This window comes from Thermobia domestica, chromosome 11 (genome assembly GCF_964235325.1).
Source record: "Thermobia domestica chromosome 11, izTheDome1.hap1.1, whole genome shotgun sequence".
NCBI classification, from domain to species: domain Eukaryota; kingdom Metazoa; phylum Arthropoda; class Insecta; order Zygentoma; family Lepismatidae; genus Thermobia; species Thermobia domestica.
The window spans coordinates 67,120,180-67,132,260 of NC_137464.1; the positions used below are offsets into that span (position 1 = coordinate 67,120,180).

General features: G+C 36.7%; 1 protein-coding gene across 2 annotated transcripts in view; it reads right to left on the reverse strand.

Annotated features, from left to right (window-relative positions):
* The window catches only part of GlcT (ceramide glucosyltransferase), a 163,598-nt gene that overhangs the window by 112,615 nt on the left and 38,902 nt on the right, over positions 1–12,081 (reverse strand). The gene's annotated exons all lie outside the window — the stretch shown is intronic.

The window sequence follows — 12,081 nt, forward strand, 5'->3', positions numbered from 1 at the left end:
GTTCCATAGGCCATAGAGTTAGTTAGTTAGTAGAGTTGTTTAAAAATGAATTTAAATCAAAGAGGTATGATATAAAACTAATGAGAACTGTATATAGAAATACTAGAAAAATACACATGCAACAAAACCTGCACATTGAAATACAATTAAAATTAAAACCTAATGAGATACCTAAGCATGGTGTAATTTCACTAGTGCAGCAATGTCCGGTTCAATCTTCATGACGAACATTATCAAACCATTTTCAACTGATAAGCGATTTCTTATCTTTGTTTTAATGTTTACCATAAAAAAACACACTTTCACACAAGTGCGATATAGCAAATGGAATTATTACTTTTAAAGCAGCAATCCCCAGACCAGGATATTCTTCTCTCCTCATCAGGCAGAACTTGTCCAAGTCTTCGTTACAAAAAAGTCCAAGTCCTCGTTACAGTTGCAAAGACTTGTCGCATGATCATTCTATTATTTGGTCAAGAAGTTGTGGGCTTAGATCGGATACGTTAATGGCCTCTTCAATGAAGGAGTTTAACATCCATCTTGAACCAGCACCTTCGACATTGGGAATATAGATATTACAGTTACTGTATCCACTGTCAGTGCCGGGCGCCGAAAAAAGGGGCCACACATTTCGGAGGAAGTGTGTTACTCATGTTAGGAAAGTACATGTGCACATGTGTAAAATAGAAGGAAAAACGTAATAAAATGTGCTCAAAATTAAGGAAAGGTAGGGTTTATTTTGAAAATGTTATTGAGCTTCGTGCCAACCATGGTGGCGCTTCGTAGCTAGTCTGTCGACGTCACTCATATATACGGTGACATCGTACTATACTCTCGCCCCGGGCACTGATTTTCCATGGCACTGTTCACTATAAACAAAAAAATGGATTCTACCATTATAGAAATAGGTAAAACAAATTATAAAAGGGTCGCTGGCAAGAGCGTGTGATAAAAGGGGATCGTGATAGGAATTAGATTGAGAACCACTGGTCTAGAGTAATTTTAACCACATTTCTTATAGTTTCAAAAAGATTGCTGTCGGGTTACCTATGGTGAATGGGAGGGGGATACATATAAAAGATTGCTAGAAAATGATCGATATTAGATTCATAGTTTTCGGGGTCGCTTAGATAAATAGTGAGACTTTCAATTTCGCTTAACTCCGATTAAGCTCTCATTAGTAGGGATGGGCACGAACGACTTTCCTTTGAAACTCGACGCGACTCGAAACAGACATCTTTGAGGTCTACTCTTGGACTCGGCGCGAAAAATATCTTCCAACTCGACTCGGATTAGAGTCAAGTCGAACCAAAACGAGCCAAATCCTGTGTGTAGTCCTACCTAGACAATACATAGACAATAATTATTCTATCATCAATTATACTACTATTACTACAAATAATAATAATAATAATAATAATAATAATAATAATAATTATTATTATTATTATTATTATTATTATTATTATTATTATTATTATTATTATTATTATTATTATTATTATTATTATTATTATTATGACAACACCGTGTACAAACATGAACAATAGATGGTTAGTAAAGGAATACTAAAAGCTAGTTGACTGCCGACGTCGGTAGTCATGAACTCTACAAGGCAAAGACATCGTTCATTACTCTAAGCTGTAAGCGTCGGTGGACTACAGATGGTCAACTATTGACCTCTCGCCAGAAATTGGTGGCCCCGCAGCGACGATCCGTGGTGGCCCAAGTTCCATTTTGAAAACTTTACCACCAGCAGCAGAGACGCGATGAAACGCCAACGAACCACAAAATTACTCTCCCGAAATATGTCAAAATGCCTATATGTGTGTTTTGTTTATATTTAGCTGAATCAAAAAAACACAAAACAAATACCCGGGGTGGACGCAAACTATCAATATTACGATTACTAGGCACGTGTTCTCCTGACTTCCCCACGGAAACGATCATAAAAAGCTTGGTTGTTGAAGGATAAATCATTGACGTCTTAATTTAGCCAATCAGACAAACCCCTACATCTCGAGTTCTAGAAGGTGATACCGTGAACCGTTTCAGATTTATTGCTTCCTGGTGGAGTACTATCCATGAGCAAAATTTGAGCATAATAGCCGACATACATCTTCGGTCCCTCTTATCTTTAGTACAATTTTAACCAGAGATGGTGTGGGTCAATGAAAATTTGATCCACGGCCCACCATGACCCACTATCACCCACCACCCAAATGCCCCATTGGCCCACTCTGACCCATCAACCATCGTGATCCACTCTGACCCACCACCAACTATGAACCACTCTGAACCATTGCGACCAACTCCGAACCACCAAAACCCATCGACATCAACTCTGACCGATGGCCCACGTCCTCTTCTCCATTGACTAAAGAGGTTACACTTGTAATAAAACAAGACTGTGAAATTATCACTTATCGGAGTTTGAATTTCTACCGTCAATGGCTCAAGCACCTCTCTGTTACAATACTGGTGGGTCTGACCTTTACGATATATAATGGCAAAGTGTTTCTCATCTTCCAAATTAAAATGAATTTAAATTTATCATATATATATATTTCTTTGTTGCCTTACAGACACATTTCAGTAGAAAATAGGGTGAAATTTGAAAGTTTCAAATCAAGGAAAAGTAGACCAACGTAAAAAAAAAAAAAAAAAAAAAAGAGAGAGAAACTAATTTTCTATATAATTAAGCATGCCGTACTAATTGAAAATGCCAATGTAATTAAGTTTAGAATACAAATTTTATGGCCATTTTTCTCTAACTTTATGGCACCAGCTTCAGCAATTATAAATAGAAAGCAGTGGGTATAAAATTCAAAAAGAACTTTAGTTTGCATTACTCAATTTGTTTCTCAACTAATATCAATCGTTTTCGATTATTTTTACAAATCAGCCCACTACCAATTTCCAATATATAGAAAATGCACCCCCGTCCCCCCGCTCATAAAAGATAATTTTAAAAAATGCCAGGACATATTTTCTTTATTTTTAATAAAGAGTTATATGTTGAATTTCAGCTCTCAGTTGAACGGCTTGTAAGATACTAAATTTTTCGCAAAAATTCGGACTTCTACTCCCCCTAAGGATATGTATTATAATGAAAGTGACACGCGTATGGTAACTTCCCAGTTGGGAATGGAGCCTGATTATATACCAAACGTCAATTCATTTGACTTTGCAATTTGACCGTGATGATTACGCAGACATAGTTACTTTCAATTTTTTATGATACATATCCTTATTTCATATGTTACAGATGATTCAAAAATATTTTTTCAAGCAGTTAGCTCCTCTGGAATCTCACAGGCTGCATCCCAAAATCCAACTCCTACTATCCTATGACAATCCAAAAGTGACTGAACTTTTTTTTATTAGAAACAAATGACAAAAGAAAAATGGAGATCTTGAAAGTAAAATGTAGAAAAGCTCGGTGCCCCCAATAACTACATATTTCTCCACCCCTTCATCCCGAACTTAAAAATAAAACTTAATTCGAATATGGTTAATTAGTGAATTTATTACAGTTAAATTCCACTCACTACATGCTACAGCTACAACTATGTAACAAAAAATAACAACTGTGAAACATGTTCTGAATTACTATTAGATTTCTTATGCTATTATTAAACATATTAAAATAGTAAAAGAGGATTGTTCGTGAAATAGTATATTTGCTCTTGATTTATAACTTTTTCATACGGAAAAATTAAAATATTATTCAAGTTTTAAACTTTGCACTCTGCAAATATGTTGCCCTCTAGGCAATGGGACTAATGTGAAATGTGGACTAATGTGGACTAATGGGAAATGCTGCACTGTTAGCGGCGCTGAAAACTTACGATTCGATTCTAATATCGAATGATTTCGATATCTTTATGTCGCTACGTAACCACCCTGGGTGCTAATGGAAGCTTAATTGGACTTGAATTGAAAGTAGAACTATTCACCTAAGCGACCACGAAACTATAGATTCGATACTAATATCGACCCGTTTCTAGCATTTTTGATATGTATCCCGACAGTACTCTTTTTCCAGACTGTAAGAAATATAGTTAAAATTGCTCTAGATATATCAGAATTATGTTGAAATACACACATAAATCCACTTTTATATTCTGTATAAATAGAGAGTGAGCGAGCGAGCGAGCGAGAGAGGGCGACTCAAGGCATCACCACCTCCACATTGCAAAAGCATATATCAGGAATTGAATTGAAAATCTATGTAAAGACTTTCTGCTGTGGCATGCTTCATAAGGACAATTCCAGTCTGCTCACGTGACCTTTGGGGTTCATGAATTTTTTTGCGAGCGTTCCGACTTTGGATTCTCTGTTTATACCTTCTGTTTATGCATCCAATAACTTTTCAAAAACATAAATGACATTCTGTATTATGAATGTTGAGAATTACCCTCTATATGACAAATAGCTGCAAATAAATACACTACATGATTTATTTATTGCTATTGAACGAGTTTCTTAACTTGTATTTACATCCTCATATATAATACCGACCTACTGTGAAAATTATCTCAGATGTTATATTTTAAACATAATAATTACTATGTTCTGCAATGATTATGTTATATATACACAACTTATGTATTCTAATGTAATTATTTTATATAATTTTTCATGCATTGCGGAAAATATAATTTTAAAAAAAGGATTAGCCTAGACGGGATTCGAACCCTCAACCTTATGATTTGAAACCCGACAGCTTACCAATGAGCTAACACAACCTTCTAGCGGTGTATAACGGATCTCAAGATAATTATGACATTCATATCCATTACAAACGCCGTTTCTGTTCTACTTTGACTTTTATTTTAGTACTCAGGCGATAATTATGTTCTATTTCTTAACTTTGAGCATTCTTTTGCATATGGAAAGATTCGTTAACGTATTTAAATGTTCCATTACGTATGGAGAGCTAAATGACAAACAAGCATGTGCTGAGATTGAAAAAAAAGGTTTCGAAATATTGTATCATTAAGTATTTCAATCAATGTTGCTTTTTTTTAACACTTGGTAACAAGTCTTATTATATTTAAAAGAAGAAAAACACATCTGCAAACTTTTTCCCGATTGCAAAGGCTGGCTTGGAGGTTCGAACCTGGCTTACTTTTTCCCGAAGATACCCGAAGCTGGACTTAGAAAATTATTGCCTCAAAACACCAGTAAAGAATGCGCTCAACCTTTTTGAGACAAGGTGTACATATATACAGAAAGGGAAAGTAAAAGATGCCACCAAAAAGTACAGAAAGTGCTTAAGTTCAAAAAGTAAACATAACAATACAGTGACGACGCCAGAGGGGAGAAGGGGGGAGAGCGCCCCCCTAGTAGCTACTTCTGCCCCCCTGACTGCCACCTAGACTGCCCCTCCAGACTCGTACAATCTTTAAACATTCTTCACGTAGTATTTTATATCAGTATCATAACCAATCTCATTGACAAATTGTAGTCTACTTTCCATGAATTTACTATGTGGCAGATTAATCCTCAAGCTTTCTTCTTTGAGCGTCTGGGTATACACGCATATTTCTGTTTTCTAATTTAGCCCCTTTTGAGGTAAATTTTAGTTATACTTCTTTCTTATGATTTTTAATAATTGTGCCTAGCGAACAATAGTAGATTTGGTCGACTTGTTTTCTTCTCATTGGATCAACTTCGATTGGAAACAAAAGAAAGGTAAAACCAGTTACGTAACTTGTTTGTATTTATCCAGGTTTGAAGTTTTCAGTTTCATATTTTGTTTTATTTAAAACTTATTTTTTCTGAAACATTATTCTCGGCTTCCAATATTCAGAGGATGTGCTTATAACAGCTTAGTTTGCAACTACCAGGGCTTAATTTTTTGAAGGAGATAAAAAGAGTTGTGTTTTCGCTTCCTGCAAATGATAATAATAAAATTATGGAAGAAATTGATTCCCAATAAAATGTATTGTCAGAGTGCTGATCTTTAGTTAGTAATTGGTTTATACTAGTGCTCCTTTACTTATTTTGTTTCAAAGTACTGACGTGACGTCTACCATATTGACTAGGAACTGCTGAAAAATTCGTAGCCCAACCCAGAAGGAGTGCACGTGGATTGGTGAAGTTTTACTTCTTCTTCTTTTCCCCCGAGAGTCAATATACTACCTTGTACAGTGTTCCAGCTTTTGCAGAAAAGTTAAAAAAATCTAGATTTCCTCGCACCACTGTTCGTAGCACTACCCCTATCAGATCTAAAATGGCGTCTTTCAAGTGTTACTTAAGTTTGGGAAATAAGTACACGTAATAGTTAGACGGAGCTAAATCTGCGGAATAAGAATGATGATCTAGACATTGAAATCCTAGATTATGCAATGTCAGTTATGTTCGCAGGGGCTTGATGGACAGGTGTATTCTCCTGAAGGAACAGAATTCCTTTCTTTTCATTTTCCGCAGCGTTGAACTTTGAATTTTTCTTTCAGTTTTGTAAGTAATGTAGAGATTCTGGATTAAATATCTGACCATTGAGGAGGTAGTCTACCACTCCATACTTATACCAGAAGAATGTTCCAAACAGTTTCTCAACCTACTTCTGTGTCTTGAACTTCTTGGGGCGATGGAGAAATGAGTGCTACTACTCCATTGACTGTTGTTCCGATTCAGGATCATAGTGGTACAATCATATTTCATCTATGGTTACTATTCGTCAGCGAAATTGATCAGCATTACGGTCAAATTGGAAGAAGACTTCTCTTAATGCCGTTACCCTTTTATTCTCCTGACATAGGGCCTATATTTTGCTTAAATTATTTTTGTCATACAAAAACTGGGGTGGCCTAGGTCCTCCGGCCCCGGGCTATATCCACCACTGGGTGAAATGCTGCAATTTTCAAGAATAATGTCACAAATTGCATCCATGATTCCAGGAAGAGTCATTGCTTTTAATCATCCTGGATGTAAAGAATAATTTGTTGAGAAATTGCTACGTTTATACTAAGCCACTTACTTCTTCACCACCATATATAACGGAGGAGAGTCCCGTGGTGTTTCACTGATTTCCTCATTAATTTACTTCGGTGACTTTCCTTGCTGGAACAAAAATGTTATAACAGTAAGGATCTGGATGTTCGTGAAATTATCTGTTTGGGCACACATAATCACTTCAGAGGCCTGAGAAACAATAAGAATTTCATTATTAATATGAAAATTTATATTTGTACATACATAGATATGTTTTTCTAAACTACGGTTTCATTTTTCTACCTAGTACCTACACTCCTTCTGGATTGGACTACGACATTTTCAGCAGCTCCTCGTAAATTCTCTCTCTGGCTATATATATATATATATATATATATATATATATATATATATATATATATATATATATATATAGAGAGAGAGAGAGAGAGAGAGAGAGAGAGAGACGTAGCATATAGACGAATGTGTTACTTGTAGCTTACGCGAAAGTAATTCAATTTATGTTTAGGCTTCAAAAGTTTCATTGAAAAATATTTCATGTGCAGACGTTACTTATTTGTTAGTTACAAATTTTATTTGAAATAAGTTTAATTTATAATCATATAGATCTAACATAAAAACAGCAACGAAATACACAATGTAATGTAAAATAAGTCAAAAGTAATAAATATGTCATTTTTGGTATGGCAAATAGCCCCCCCCCCGAAAATGTATCTGCCCCTCCTTTGCCCCCCTAAGAACTTAAAGCTGGCGTCGTCACTGTAACAATATAGTATGGAGTTCTTGCATACTATTCATTGTTGGCAGAAAAAATTCTTCTTTTACTTTTTTCTTTTCTCCACATCAAAGGATTTCACCGATAAGTTTACAGAAATGAAAATAAGCTTTTCATTGTTGCATTGTTATGTTCTCAATGATTTTGCATTGTAAATATTGGCTTTAAAAAATATTAACACAGTATGTTAAACTTTCAGTTAAAGAGAATCTTCCAAGAATTGTGCTATATATTTTAAATTATGCTTTATGCTTTATTTTCTAAAATTATGCTTTTAAAACTAGTTTCCCAATGTGAGTGCATTTTGGCGTTCACCCAGTGTCGTGACCATAGTGCTCTCAAACGGGTCGGGTTGACCCGACCCGACCCGTGACCCGACCCGACCCGACTCGGATCGGGTCAGTTCGGGTCGGGTCAACTCGGGTCGGGTTGTCGGGTCGGGTCAGTCGGGTCGGGTTGTCGGGTCAGGCTACTCGGGTCGGGTTGTCGGGTCGGGTCAGTCGGGTCAGATCGGGTCGGGTTGCCGGGTCGGGTTATTCGGGTCGGGTTGTCGGGTCGGGTCAATCGGGTCAGCTCGGGTCGGGTTATTCGGGTCGGGTTGTCGGGTCGGGTCAATCGGGTCAGCTCGGGTCGGGTTGTCGGGTCGGGTTATTCGGGTCGGGTTGTCGGGTCGGGTCAACCGGGTCAGCTCGGGTCGGGTTATCGGGTCAGGTCAATCAGATCGGATCACGGTTCGGGTCAGTCGGGTCGGGTCGGGTCATCGGGTCGGGTCAGTCAATTCGGGTCACGGGTCGGGTCGGGTTGGTCTTCAACCCGACCCGACCCGACCCGTTGAGAGCACTACTCACGAGGAAAGGGCGTGATGTCACTCAGAGATAATTGCACCTAATTTGGTGTAGGAGTAGGTAATGGAATAGAAAATAACGTGTGGAAGCATTCGTTTCGCAAGCGGTAGGAATCAGAAATAATAAACCCTTCAGTTCAGGAGAAGTATGGTCTATCAATCAGATATTGATGGGACGGAGCCTTTCCTCGCTGTTGCGACCAATGCAAAAGTTAAATAAAGTAGAATGAAAACAGAAAAGATGAGCTGAACAGAAAATGCTTCAATGTCCGACCTCAGTCACACCAGGTGAATGCCGGGATACTGAATCATCAACTACTCTTACCATTACCTTCTCACTGTAAAGAGAAATTGAAGTACATTAAAAAAAAAAAAAAAAAAAAAAGCTCATCTGTTTCACACTGAAGATGTGTTGGTTTTTAGCATATTTATTGTTTTGAATACAGTTCCTGGTTCTATGTGTGCCTGTTATGTTTGTAATGCTTCTGTTAACTGTTTCATTATGTCAAAAAAACAGTATATAACTCACTGTACGGTATATTAAGGTTAACTACGGTATTTTCTAATCTTGTTGAGACCAATTTGGAAGCTAACTTTACGAACATGGTATGTGTGTAGACAGTGAAGACGTTTTGTCTCATGTGTGCTAGTCAACAGAAGTAAAACGCTCATGTTCATTTTGTGTTCATAATATTAAAGTGTAATGTTTGTGAAACATGCGTGAGTTATATTTGGAGTCTTGAACGCAGTTGTTACGAGGCCGTTTCTGTCCAATACATTTTGCTGCTTTCCAGTGGTGAGTAGACCAAATTCAAATATGTCCTTTATCCTTTGCGTTAACATATTTGTGTTAATAATAGTCTTGCATGTATTCAAATGGTTATTTTTGTTATGGCCGTCCACAGTCGTTCCCATTTTAAGCATCACTAATCTCGAAATATATATATTTAAATTCGCCCACAAACACGCATGCGAATTTTGATGGGCGCCACGTCGTAAATATCAATCACCCGTACAAATGAAACCAGTTAATATTGGTGGGTTCAAACATTTAATACTTACGTATTGACAGCATCTTAGTATAGTGTGAAGAAATACAGCAACTTCATTTCGACCCCTTCCCTGGAAAACTTCTGGCGACGCCCATGATTAATTTACGTATATATTTTCTTTATTTTTTAAAAATATTTCATTAAGCTAACTATAGTGATGGTAAATGCAAGGGAAAGGCAGTTGATAGATTTTGTACCCTGGCATTCGTCTGGTGGGGCTGAGGGTGGACATTGGAGCATTTTCTGTTCAGCTCACCTTTTCTGTTTTCATTCTACTTTATTTAACTTCTGCTTTTGCGGCAACAGCGAGAAAACGCTCCGCCCCATAAATATCTGATTGATAGTCCATACTTATTCAGAACTGTAGGGTCCATTATTTCTGATTCCAAACGCCTGTGAAACGAATGCTTCCACACGTTCTTTCCTATTCTCATTACCTACTCCTACACCAAATTTGGTGGAATTATCTCTGAGTGGCATCGCGCCCTTCTCTCGTCAGCTAAGGCCTACTAAAGGCGGAATAGCAATCACAACCAAGCCCGTATTTAGAAATATTATGCCCCTGGACTCAAACAGAATTATGTGCAACCTACTCTAGCCCTAAGATAATTTTACGCTTATCCCTCTTATTTGTTTGTATTCGGTATAAGTCTAAAAATACAGCCGCATTCACTTACATTGAATCAGCAGCAACGTGGCAGGGTTTACAGAATCAAATGTACAAATTAAGCTGGCAACCAATAAATAATATTAGGTCTAGCAATAGTAGAATATCAGCTCTTTCTAGCGCCGGGTGACGACGAAACTAGATCGCGCTGTGTCACCAACATTGTTTTCTGTATACATAAATCTGCTTTACTTCTCTTACTCATAGATAGCCTCTTTTTTTCTGCATACCATACTTCAATCTCTATTTTTATTTAAATATGCCACCCTTGTAATTTGTCACCCCTTTCTCGAGCCCCTGCCTGTTTCGTTCGTAAATACGGCCCTGATTATGTCGAATTAGTCCCAGAAGCGACAGTCCTATTAGCGACAGGAACTGTTAACTGTCCTATGAGCGACTGATTCATTTACATTGAGATGATGGAAGATGATATGATTCCCTCTCGTGAAATATGTTTGCTTCTGGCGTTATTAGCGCCCGAACAATCTTGCTACGAAAAATATACGCGCCAGTAATACAGTTCATCAAATATATTTTCACTCTACAGTGAGTGCAAATAAAACTTATTTTAATTTTGAGTTAGATTTGATATAAAACATATCATATAACTTAGCGAGACAACAGGGACATTTCCATGAAAAGTATATTCTTATGTAATTATTGAAAATCCAGTTGTAATATCCCCTTTCTTCAAAAGCTCTGTTTTCTGTACTTAATTTGATTCAAATCTAATTACTCACTAAGCACAGTAATATATTTTATTTTGAAAAACTTAAACGTGTAACAGTTTCGCTAACTATCTACTTTTTAGACTTCCAAAGACACTGAATAAAATGAAAAAAGTCAATGATAAAAGACAGCTTTTGAGATCCTTTACATCTGATTGGCAATTCTCAACCAATTTCACCAATTACAATGCAGTTCACTCCAGTGGCGGCCGGTGGATTGTGGTTTCGTGTGTTGCAGTACGAACGATAAGAGACAGAAGATATAAAGTTGACTCACTGACTAATCAACATAACTTTAGATGCAAATGCTATGTGACATGTTAAATTAAATAAAATTCTGTTTTTTAAAAATAAAAAATGCAGAACATTTTATCCGATTAATCACCTTAATTAATTAGTAAGTTCATTCTCCTCTCTTTGATTGGAGCAAATCTGTCTAATACATGCTGGTTGAACTCTGGTATTCTTATTGTCAGGTCTTTTTCGATGGAAAGCATAACCAATGGTGATAACCTTTCTTGGGACATTCAATTCCTTGAAAGTGTCAATTCTTTCTTATGTGGAAAAAAAACTTTTCGCCTTTTGCTAACGCCATAGGTACAGTTAATATTAATTTCAGAAGCTTTGTAGATTCACTAAATATTTTTTCTAGATTATTTCGAACGATTCATTCTAGCAAACTCAGTCCCTGACAGTGATCCGAATTCCTCTTCAGCGTTGACTGAAGAGAGTTCGTAGCAGAGATTAGTGTTATAAAAAAATGTACATTGAACACACTTTATTCACAGTTTATCCAGCAAAATTTAAAATAAATTGAGGAAATGTATCTGGTGCAAACAACACTACTGCATAAGATATCCTGTAAATTTAAACTGGATTTTTTTTCGAACACTCTTCTGAATTGCCCTTTGTTTGTTTTGTCTAAGCCTTAATTGCAAATTTTTCCTCAGTTGAAAGCTGGTCAATGTTTTTTGTAAGTTATTTACAGAAGTCATGGTACACAATTCATTCAGAATTTGTAGGTTATTTACAGAATTAAAGCACACACAATA